The 11,796-nt window shown below is 41.7% G+C and overlaps 1 protein-coding gene across 4 annotated transcripts in view; it reads left to right on the forward strand.

Moving 5' to 3' along the window:
• The window catches only part of WSCD2 (WSC domain containing 2), a 136,518-nt gene that overhangs the window by 53,418 nt on the left and 71,304 nt on the right, over positions 1-11,796 (forward strand). For 2 of the 4 annotated variants that reach the window (XM_074206057.1, XM_074206060.1), the window contains exon 1: positions 10,912-11,058. The exons of 1 other annotated variant lie outside the window; for it this stretch is intronic. The gene's annotated coding sequence lies outside the window, so the exon portion shown is untranslated. One more of the 4 variants, XM_074206058.1, reaches the window with a different exon arrangement.

Raw genomic sequence — 11,796 nt, forward strand, 5'->3', positions numbered from 1 at the left:
CTCTAGAGATTGACTAAGGAAGCATTTAATAGATGCTTGACTGATGGATTATTTTGCAGAGGAAGAAACTGAAGAGCTACAAAGGGAAATTACTTACCCAAGTTTCCATAGGTAGTGAGGATCTGAGAGAAGTGAAGCCAGATGCTGACTCCAGAGTCACTGATCTTTCCCCTCTGCTATGTACTTTTGCTGTAGTTCTGGAGCTAACCAGGACAAGCTAACCACCTTCCACGTGACAGCTCTTCAAAGACTACTTCAAAGAAGACATCAGGCCCCCTGAGTCTTTTTTCCTTCAGGCTAAATATTCTCAGTTCTTTAAACTGATTCTGAGATGTTGTTATTCAGTTGTTTTTCAGTCGTTTCTGACTCTGTGTGACCCCATTGGGGATTTTCTTGGCAGAGATACTAGAGTGGTTTGCAATTTTTCTCCTCCAGTTAGTTTTACAAATGAGGAAATTGAGGCAAACAGAAGGAAGTGACTTGCCCAGCTAGTAAATGTGTAAGGCTGGATTTGAATTCAAGAAGATGAATCCTGAGTCCAGCCCTGTACTCTGACCTATTCTAGAATGAGATGGACTCGGGTCTTTTCCCCACCTCATTGCCCTTGTTGTACCACAAGCCTGGCTTAGAATTGGGTTCTAGTCCTGGCTTGGCTAGTTACTAGCTATATGACTTCAGTCAAGTCACTTCTATCTGGGTCTTAGGTACCCCCATGTACATTGAATAAATTGAAGCAGGATTACAGGATCATAGTGTGTTGGTGATTTTTTCCTCCCAAAGGGTCCATTCTAATATTTCAGGTTCAAGGCCCCCTCAACTCTGGCAATGTGTTCTAAAGTCCCTCCCAGCTCTGCAATTCTTGTTCTAAGACCTCTTCCAGTTCTGACATTCCTTGTTCTAAGGCCTCTCCCAGCTCTGATTTTCTCTGTTCTTTTCTTTCCAGTCATAATGGTGGAAGTTTGAAATTTCTTGTGCTTCCATCTTTGGGTTCAAGTAGACTGTGCATGTGTGAGGAGGCCTCCTGTCTCTGCTGCCGTCTGCTTGGTGCAGATTGTTAGCTTTCGGCTAAGCCCAAGTTACCCTTTCCCCCACTCCTAGGGCAGCCCTCTCACCTTACTGTCTACCCAAACTCACAGTTCGATGCCTTCATCCATTTCCATTTAGCCTGCTAAAAACTGAAGGAAATAAATGGGGATACGAAGTGTCATTAGCTTAATGGCCTCGAAAGGCCTCACCATCTGTCGTGACTTAATTAAATCAAAAAAGGAAATATTGACGGAGCATATGGTGTACATTATAAATAAATATTTTAATTTTATTCCCTTAGGGAATGATTCTGATGCTTCTTGCCCCAGGGTGCAAACATTATGGCCAACCTCACTTGTTGCAGGATGCCAGTGTTACTGGGATTGGAGGCCATGGGAGAGATTTTACCTCAGGAGGCTGGATGGTTGGGATAGTGCCATTGGGGGGAAATATGGAGCTGGGGGCCTAGTTTTGAGTACTGGCTACATGGAAGGGACAATATGGAAATATTAGGAGGTCTTCTTTGTTTGGGGGGGGGTCGGTTCCAAGAACTAGAGAGAGGTTCTGGGTAATGTCCAGAGCAGGGGAACCAGTCTAGAGAGGGCTTGCAGCCAGCTCGGATTCAGTCAAAGAAATTGGGGATGTGGGAAGAAGTTACAGGGTCAAAGATTTCTGCTTTATCAAAGGAGGGATTTTCTAATAATCTCAGTTGTCCAAAGTTGGAACAGAATGTACAAATAGGGAATGAGTTCACTGCCCCAAAGTTATTCAAATAGAATGGTCTTTTTTTAAGGGATATTTATACAGTCATAAACATTAGACTAGATGACCTGTCTGGTCTTTTCCAACTCAGGTATTATGTGTTCTACCATCCCTCCCAGCTCAGATCTTCTGTGGTCTAAGAGTCTTCACGGCTTTGACATCCTAGATTGTAAGATTCTAGGTGTGATCTCCATTTTAGTTTCCTTCCTCCTCTGACATTGTAGGTTCTCCTAACATTCTCCCTTTTAAGGCCCTCCCAGTTCAAACATTCTTTGTAGTAATCACCCACCTCACTTCACATTCCCTATTCTAAGCCCCCTCCCAGCTCTGACATTCCTTGTTCCTCCTAGTTCTGACTTCCCCTGGGTTTTTGTTTTGTTTTGTTTTGTTTTGTTTTGGGGCGGGGGTTGCAAGGCAATGGGGATAAGTGACTTGCCCAAGGTTACGAAGTTAGGTCATTATTAAGTGTCTGAGGCTGGATTTGAACTCACAGTCTCCTGACTCCAGGAGCAGTACTCTATCCATTGCACTAGCTGCCCTACATGCCCGTTTCTAAAGCAAGGACTAGAGGACTTCCTCCATCTGTAGCTCCTGAGATTAGGGGATGAGGCTGAGCTGAGGTGGAGCCAAAGGGCTCCAATCTTCTCAACAGCTCAGTTTGGCTACAGCCACTATTTTTCAAGCTCATGAAACGTCGGGGCTTTGGAAACCCTGGCATTACCAGTCAGAAGATGGGCCTGTTTTTCCTTTTCTGAACAACACAAGCAGGGAGGGCCATTTGCTCAGCTGACAATGGAGCAGAGTCCTCGTCTTCCTTTGGGGTTCATAGGAAGAAGTGAAGAGTCTGAAGAAAGGTCCTAAATCACTATCATTAAGCCATCTGGAGCTCATCTCTCTCCACCATGAACTGCTGTGGCTCAGGTCAATTAGTGCACATTTGCATATATTTCATTAATACTTCTGCTAATTGTCTAGAGGAGATAATGGACTTGTCTTATTGTTTCCAGTCAGGAAATGTTTACCAACAGCTACAGCTAAATGGCACCCCAGATCTCTGCCCTCTCTCAGCAGAGCTGCCTCTGTGGAAGAGCAGGATGGTCCCACAGAACAGGGGATGCTGGGAGGGGCTTTAGAAGAGGGAATGCCGGGCTGTCTGGGTGCTGTTCCTGCAAGACCAGAGCTAGCTTTAATAGAAGCCTGGTGCTTGTCAGGAGATAATGAAATATGATCTGAAATGATGAAGAATCACAGGACTCTGGAACAGCTATGAGTATCAGATGGGGCCGAGACTTCTGTCTCCTTTCCATCCTCCCCCACTCCCCTAATCTCTCCCCTGGTCTTTTGTTCACCATCCCCTCCTCTGCTCACAGTCCAAATGAGGTCAGAATTGGTCTCCCCCCTTTCATGAGTGGTGAAAACCTGCCTGGTCCCTTGGACCTTCATGCCTGCCTTTCCTTCCTCCCTTTCTTCCTGTCTTCCTGTCTCCCTTCTCCCCTTCCCTCCTTCCCTCCTTCTCCCCTTCCCTCCTTCCCTCCTTCCCTCCTTCCCTCCTTCCTTCCTTCCTTCCTTCCTTCCTTCCTTCCTTCCTTCCTTCCTTCCTTCCTTCCTTGTAAGTGTCTGACGCCAAACTTGAACTCAGGTCTTCCTGACTCCTCTGTACCACTTAGCTGCCTCTCCATTAGTTCTAGATAATTCTCTCTGCAGGTCACTGACATAGTCCCCAATGCAGGCAGACATCACAGTGAATCCAAATTCGGCCTTATACACCTAATACTTATTTAGCTGTGTGACTTTGGCCAAGTCACTTAACCCCTTTGTCTTGCAAAAACAAAACAAAACAAAACAAAAAATAGCTTAAAAAGAATGTTGTTCTCCTGAAGGAGGACCCAGCCATTCATAAGACTCAAAAGACCAGAGTTTTACTTGGTCCTACCACTTTCTGCCTGTGTGACCTTGGGCAAGTCATTTAACTTGCACTGTGTTTCCTAAAAAATGAGGAAGTTGGACTAGATTACAGGGAACAAGATAAATAAAATATAAATGGAAAACTAAATATATAAATAAAAATGTAATATAATATGGATAGTGTTGATTTGTGGTTTTCTAAGTCTGTATAAATTTGACACCCTCAGACAAGACGACCTTTACGTTCCCTCCTCCTTCTAAGGAAGAAACAAGCACCTACCATTAATTGAAATTTATTATTAAATTAAATATGAATTATTAAATTAATTTTAGATAAATTAAAATTGTATTAAAATTAAGTACCTAGTGTATGCCAAGCACTTTTATTAGCTCATTTGATCCTCACAACAATCTTATGGGGAGGGGGAGAATGCTATTATTATCTTCATTTTCCCTTCCTCAGGCTCAAACAGCCCTCAGCTGATTCAGGATTTGAATTCAGTTGTTCTTGACTCCAGTACACTAAGAGATGCTTCAGGGAGAACACGTAGAAATCTGAGATTGTCTAAATTGTCTGGGATTCTTCTTCTAGGGGAGACCCAAGAGGCCTTGCCTTCAAGGTATTGCATCCATTGAGTGAGTTTGCATTGAGCATTTCCTCTTTGCAAGGAATCGTGGAAGATAAAGAGATGGTCCAGACAAGTGGGAGAGGAAAGAGAAGTGGCTCAGGGAAGGAAAAGGCAACTTTTGATCCTGGATAGGCAGGATTCCATGGGTTATGAGGCTGGGTGCAAGAGCTGGGTCCTTCCCCATCCCAGGCTACCTCCCAGAGGGAAGAACCCGAGGACTTCCTCTCTTTAAGTCCCAATCAATGAAATTGATGGAATTTCTAAGCAGCCAATATCCTGGTCTCAGTACGTTTGCAAAGGATTAGTGGAAGGCTTGACTCGGTATGTATAAGGAGCCTGGTATCCCTAATCCGGCTGTTACTGGTATTGATATTGTTGCTACCAATAGCTAATAACAGTTATTATTATAATAATTATGGTTATAGAGTTGGAATTGATTTGAAAGATCGTATATCTCCAAACCCTCAACATGGCAGAGTGGATGGAAGCTTGGCTTCAGGAACCCCAGTGAATCTATGTGAATCTGAGTGGGTTCCTTAGTCCCTCTGGGCCTCAACTTTCTCACCTGTAAAAGGAGGGGGATCTATGACTTGGTTACCCTTTAGACCTCAGCTCTAAAACAATAATTCTTCATTTTATTGACCTGGAATCTGAGACCCAGGGCAGTTAGGGAGTGCCATAGTAGATCAAGTACTGGGTTTGGAATCATGAGCTCAGATCTGGTCTCAGACATTCACTAGCTGTACCTGGCTTGCCTGGGATCCCCTTTGATAGCCAAAGCCCACCTTAACAAGCATGTTTATAACTAAATTATAAGTTCTGCCCTTTCTGACTGCCCTTTGTGGTTGCCATCCATCTCTGGGACCATTTCTGGCACCCAGAGTTCCCTTTGACAGATTTAATCATCTAATGAAAACATTTTTTTTCTTTCTTTTACTCTACCCTAGGTAAAGGAGCATGTTTAGAACCTGTCTTTGCTAGAGCATCTCCCAGTTCTAGTCCACTGGGCCATTACAATGCCATTGCTTACTTACCCGGACAATTCTTTCTCAGACACTCTGAGTTGAAGTCCCAACAGTAATAAAAATGATGGAGCAAGCATTAGAAATCTGGAATCTACTCCTAATTTTGCCAACTTGCCATGTGACCCTGAACAAGCCCTTTCCCCATGTGGGCTTCAGTATCATCATCTACAAAATGTAGGGATTGTCACTGGAAGATCTCCCAAAATCTCCTCATCCATTCCAGCTCTTTGTGATTGTTTATTAAGCCCTACCTATGTGCTGTGCATTCCGCTAAGCAGTTGGCATGTGAATATAAGCAAAAAAAAGAACCAGTTTTGGTCCTCAGGATGCTTAGGAGATGAACAAAAGGCTTGGAGGTTGTTGATCAGTGATATCCAGAGCCCCTGGGCACTGTCTAGGGGTCTGACTTCCTAAGTCTGGCTCAGATCTCTATGTGTCCTGCTGGCATCCCATTTCAGTTCCTGTGGAGTGGCATTACCTCAGGCTAATGATCACCGCTTCTCCACGGGAGCTGATTGGCAACAAGAGCAAGACGGCTGATGAAATTCTCTGAATGAACCGGAATCTTCCTTGAAACTGGGTTGGCTGTTGAAATTCTAGGCTTATAAAAGACAACTTAGAAAACAACATCACAGCAGCTTTCATTATAGCTCTCTAAGGGTACTTCCCTATGCCCCTTCCTTGAACAACTGACTACCCCAGGTCAAGGGCTTTGCTGGAGAAAGGTAGCTCAAGATGGTAGCCAGAAGGTGATTGATTCCGTGGCTAAAATACTAGATCTTGAAGTCAGGAAGAACTGAGTTCAAATCCAATCTCAGAAACTTTATAGCTTTGTGAACTTGGGCAAGTCACTTCACCCAGTTTGCCTCAGTTTCCTCATCTGTAAAATGAGCTGGAAAAGAAAATGACAAACCACTCTTTGCCAAGAAGACTCCAAATGGGGTCCCAAAGAGGCAGACACAACTGAACAACAACTTTTGGCTCCAAATTCAGATTTCTTTCTATTAAACCTCAAGGACAATGGTTCATATTAAGGAATTAAGATCACTGGGTCACAGATTTAGACCTTAAAAAATTATCTGATGAAATCCTTTATTTCGCAGATGAAGAAATGGAAACACTCAAGAAGATGCAGTTTTATAGGATCATAGATAGAAGACAAGAAGAGACTTAAAAGCCAATTAAAGTCATTTAACCCTTTCACTGTGGGAGCATATTATTTGAAATATGTACTCTACAAGTTATATTTGTTATTTAGTAGTTTGGGGTTCATTTAGAGGGAAGAGACTATCATAAATTGCAACTATGATTGATCCCTTGTAAAATTCATATGTTGGCCTAAATTTGGCACAAAATATTCAGCTTGGGATCAAAGAAAAACTTTCAACACAAACAGATTTAAAGTCAAATCCTGTCATTTTAGAGAGGAGACTAAATTCTATTTAAGGTCATCTGAGTGATCTGTTTACAGATCCAGGATTTGAATTCAGATTCTCTGATTCCAACTTAGTTTAGGTATAATAATCTTCTTCCCCAGTTATTCAATAAATTCTTTTTTTGCAAGACAATGGGGTTAAGTGACTTGTCCAAGGACACACAGCTAGATAATTATTACATGTCTGAGGTTGGATTTGAACTCAGGTACTCCTGACTCCAGGGCCGGTGCTCTATCCACTGCACCATCTAGCTGCCCCCAATAAATTCTTAAGTGCCAATCACTCTGTCACTAGGGGCACATAAAAAGGTAAAAGATAGTTTCAGGAGTTCATTACCTAACGGGAAATAGAACATAAAGCAATTATGAACAAATATGTTGTAATTGCTGCTGTTTGTCCTTTGTCCTCAAAGAAGACTACAACATCAGGGAGGTGATGCGATGACAAGCGGGTGAACTGTATTTCAGTGAGGGAGGTTGTGCTAAGTCACCAGTCTCACTTTCTCCTCCAGAACCATCTGGATCAAGTGGCCAGATAGGAATCAAGATGACTGGAGATGGTCCTGGATGAGAGACAATCAGGGTTAAGTGACTTTGCCAAGGTTAACAATCTAGTAAGTGGCAAGTGTCTGTAAGAGATTTAACTCTACTGAAGCATCTAGCTCCCTCATGAACAAAATAGAGACTGGAGACATGTAGCCTCCCATGGCTAAGTAGTAAGTTCCTGGAGGTCAGAGACTTTGATATCTCTGTCTTTGCATCTCTAGCCCCAGGTACTTAAACAAATGAATACATGAATAAGAAAGCAAACAAACAAACAAATCCATAAATAAATAAATGCTTATTTATTGTTCAATGAAAAACCAAGAACTAGAGCAAGGAGAAGAAAGTTTTGACAAACAGACAAGTCTTAGCTGTTGGTATATCCAATGTGAAGGCAGGAGGACATCTTGGGTGATTTCTATCCCTAAGGATTTTATAATTTCATGGACTACCTTCCTTATAGCATTCTAAGAATTCTAATTCTTAAATCTGATCTTTGCAAATTTGGTTTTAAAAAATATATATTCTGACTAATTGGTTTGTCATCTTTGGCATGTTAGGAGATGGAAAAGAGGCTTGGAGGTTGTTGATCAGTGATGGCCAGAGGCCCTGGGCACTGTCTAGGGGCCTGACTTCCTAAGTGTGGGTCAGCTCTATATGTGTCCTGCTGGTATCCCATTTCAGTTCCTGTGGAGTGGCATTACTTCAGGCTAATGAGGTATTTGAGATGGAGCCCATGCTTTCTTCCCCCACTTCCTACACACTAGTTAAAAACCTATAGCTGGATTTTGAGTCAAAATGGCAAAGAAAGACAGAGCTTTGCCAGAGTTTTCCTCAAAACCCCTCCAAAAAACTTTAAATACTACCTCAAGACAAATAATGAGACAGCAGACCCCAGAAAAAGATGGGGTGAAACAGTTTGCTAGCCCAAGATAACTTTTAAGGTCTGAAGGAAGAGTCTTTTGCACAGAGTAAGAAAGATGTACAGACCAGTTCCAGTGAACCAGGAGCAGACCCGGGGGCAACATTATCATTGGTGGAAGGGGCAGTTTCCACACCTCTCAGTCTGCAGACATTAAGGGGGACAGTCAACTGGCCAGAAAAAAATTCCAGAGTTCTCTTTGCAGGCACTATTGCCAGGACTGTTGTACAGCCCATACTTGGATCTGGGTCACAGATCTTAGTCCCAGGGTGAGGAAGAATACTAACACACTAGAGCTTTCACCTACAAGGGAAGCTGGGACCTTGGTCAAAGTTCTGGGACAGAAGATAGTCTTTATGGTTGTCAAAGAGAGCGCAGGCCAGGAGAGTAGCCAGCATGTATCTCCTGGATTATACTACCTTGGTAGAACTGAAAATTCTCCAGAATTATCTCCGAAAAGAACTGAAACTTGAAGCTTGGGAAAGTGCTCCCTCCATCTCGAAAGCAGAGTCCCACTTAAACATAGAGTTAAAAATCAAGAAATAACCTAGAAAAAAATGAGCAAACAATCAAAAAAGGTCTTGACTAGAGAAAGTTACCATGGTGACAAGGATGAGGAAGGTAGGGTACTTGGCTTCCTTGGAGAAAATTGTTAGTTTAGATAGATAGATAGATAGATAGATAGATGCACATTACAAAGACTGGGGTCTACCTGGGGTTGTTGATCCAAAATATAACTATGTGCAGGTATGTGAGTGTAAGACAAAAGAAATGGCTCCGACCAATCATTGAGCTGAATGAGATCCCATCACCAGACATTAAGCCTCCTTACCCAGGGGGAAGTCAAAAAACTAGCTTCAGTTAGTCAAGGGTTGACCTAGGGTCCTTGTGCTTTACAAGTGATGTATTGTTATACTCTCCCCTGTGCCTATTATTATCACCGAGGGAGGGGAGTACATTTTATTAGAGAGTGGTATTGATTAGATTGTAACTCCAACCAATGGCTGGCATGAAGGGGAGGAACAAGCCTTTCAAACTGCATATTAGACTGGATATTGCTGCAATTTACTGCCTTTTTCTGCTAGGGAAACTGGCCCTCCTCTGTAGAGAAATTTATTAATAAAAGCTACTTTAATCACTCTGGACTAAATATGAATAATTACAAGTCATTTATAACAACAAGGAAGGTCAAATGCAAACTCAGAAGACAATAAAGTCAAAACTGTTACAACCCAATTCTCAAAGAAAAATATAAGTTGATCTCAGGCCATTGAAGGGCTCAAAATTTTTTTTAAAATCAAATAAGAAAGGTAAAAGAAAATCTGGAAAGAAATATGAGATTGATGCAAGAAAATAATGAGAAAAGAGCCAATAGCTTAATAAAAAGTACAAAAAAAGGTTAAAGAAAAAATACCTAAAAAATCAGAATAGGCTAAATGGCAAAAGACACAAAAATTCAATAAAGAGTAGAAGGCTTTGAAGGGCAGAATTAACCAAATGGGAGAGGAAGTATAGAAGTCCACTGTAGAAAATAATTTGTTAAATATTAGAATTGGGCAAATGGAAGCCAATATCTTTAGGTGACATTAAAAAATAAAACCAAATCAAAAGAATGAAAAAATACTAGGAAATGGTTCATTGAAAATATAACTGACCTGGAAAATAGAAACAAGAACAATAATTTAAGAATTATTAGACTATCTAAAAGACCTTACACATCACTTTTCAAGAAATCATCAAAGAAAACAATTCTGATATTCTAGAACCAGAGAGTAAAATAGAAATGGAAAGGGCGGCTTTGGAGTCAGGAGTACCTGGTTCAAATCCAATCTCAGACACTTAGTAATTACCTAGCTGTGTGGCCTTGGGCAAGCCACTTAACCCCATTTGTCTTGCAAAAACCTAAAAAAAAAATAGAAATGGAAAGCATCCTCCAATTACCTTCAGAAAAGGATCTCAAAAATGAAAATTTACAGGAATGTTGTATGTAGCTAAATTACAGAGCTCTCAGATTAAGGAGAAAATATTGCAAGCTGTCAAAAAGAAACAGTTCAGATATTGTGGAACCATAGTCAAGATAACACAAGATTTAGCAGTTTCTACATTAATGAGTTCCATGTTAATCCAGATGGCAAAAGAGGTAGGATTACAACCAAGAATCATCTATCTGGCAAACCAGCATAATCCTTGTGGGGGGAAAAAAATAGATATTCAATAAAATGGAAGACTTTCAAGCAATCCTGATGAAAAGACCAGACCTGAATAGAAAATCTGACTTTCAAATGTAAACCTCGAGAGCCCAGTATCTAAGAGATTAAGTTATATGAGTTTCTAACCTGAATTAGTGAAGAGAATGTTCTCACTGGGTCTTCTCCCAAACCAATGAAATCATAGGTTCAGAACAAAGCACTGAAAATTCTCCAGAATTATCTCTGAAAAGAACTGAAACTTGAAGCTTGGGAAAGTGCTCCCTCCACCCTGAAAGCAGAGTCCCACTTAAACATAGAGTTAAAAATCAAGAAATAACCTAGAAAAAAATGAGCAAACAATCAAAAAAGGTCTTGACTAGAGAAAGTTACCACGGTGACAAGGGTGAGGAAGGTAGGGTATTTGGCTTCGTGAGTGTGTGTGTGTGTGTGTGTGTGTGTGTGTGTGTGTGTGTGTGTGTGTGTGTGCTGCCTTGTAGTTCCTAACCCTTAGTTTCATGCTTCCCCAGAGTGTTAGGGAGCTCACCAGATTTCTCTAGGGGTGGGGGGGACCCTCTGCCCTCTCAAGTCCATCAATCGACCCCAGGAGGTCCAATTTTCCAAGGTAGGCAGTGTTTGAGTGGCACACAAAATGAGGTGAGCTCCACTGGCGTGTCCAATTCCTAGTACATGGACAATCAAAAGTTACTGTGAGTAATTCCTCAGATTGTCTGCTCAGGGGAGGGTGTGATTGCCCCACAATGATGATCTGTGCTCTCACCCTTTTGGTGAGGGGATCTACTCTGCCAGGGCTCTTAAATGGGGTTTGTGCTCCAATGCTTTTCCATAGAGCTAAAAATAGGCTGTTTCAATGTTCAAGGGCGGTGAACAGGATGCTGCATGGTCAGACACTGCCCTTCCAATCATCAGCCTTCATTTCCCTCAAATGAACCAGTCACTGGGTTGTAAAGGGTATGGAGGGTTCTGTAGCCTTGAGTTCTATATAGTCCTGGCTCTGTCATCAATTTACTGGTGCCCTTGAGTAGATGTTTCATTTCTGTGGGCCTCAGTTTCCTCCTCTGTAGAATGAGGGAATAGAATGGAGTCATCAGAGGTCTCTTTCTGGGTGAAAAGAATATTAACCTGTTTTTCTTTGTATCCTCTAGTGTCAATCATGGTTTCAGTAGACTGGTTCAATCCAATGTTACAGAGAAGAAAATTGAGACTCAGAGAATTTCAGTCACTTGTCCAAGGCCACAGAGCCAATATTTGAAAGGGAGACATCTGTTTTCAAATTCCTACTCACTAGTCTCTATTTTTGATGACTTTGTTTTATTGGGAAAAGTTTGCATAAATGCAGCTT

This window comes from Macrotis lagotis, chromosome X (assembly GCF_037893015.1).
Source record: "Macrotis lagotis isolate mMagLag1 chromosome X, bilby.v1.9.chrom.fasta, whole genome shotgun sequence".
Lineage (NCBI taxonomy): Eukaryota > Metazoa > Chordata > Mammalia > Peramelemorphia > Peramelidae > Macrotis > Macrotis lagotis.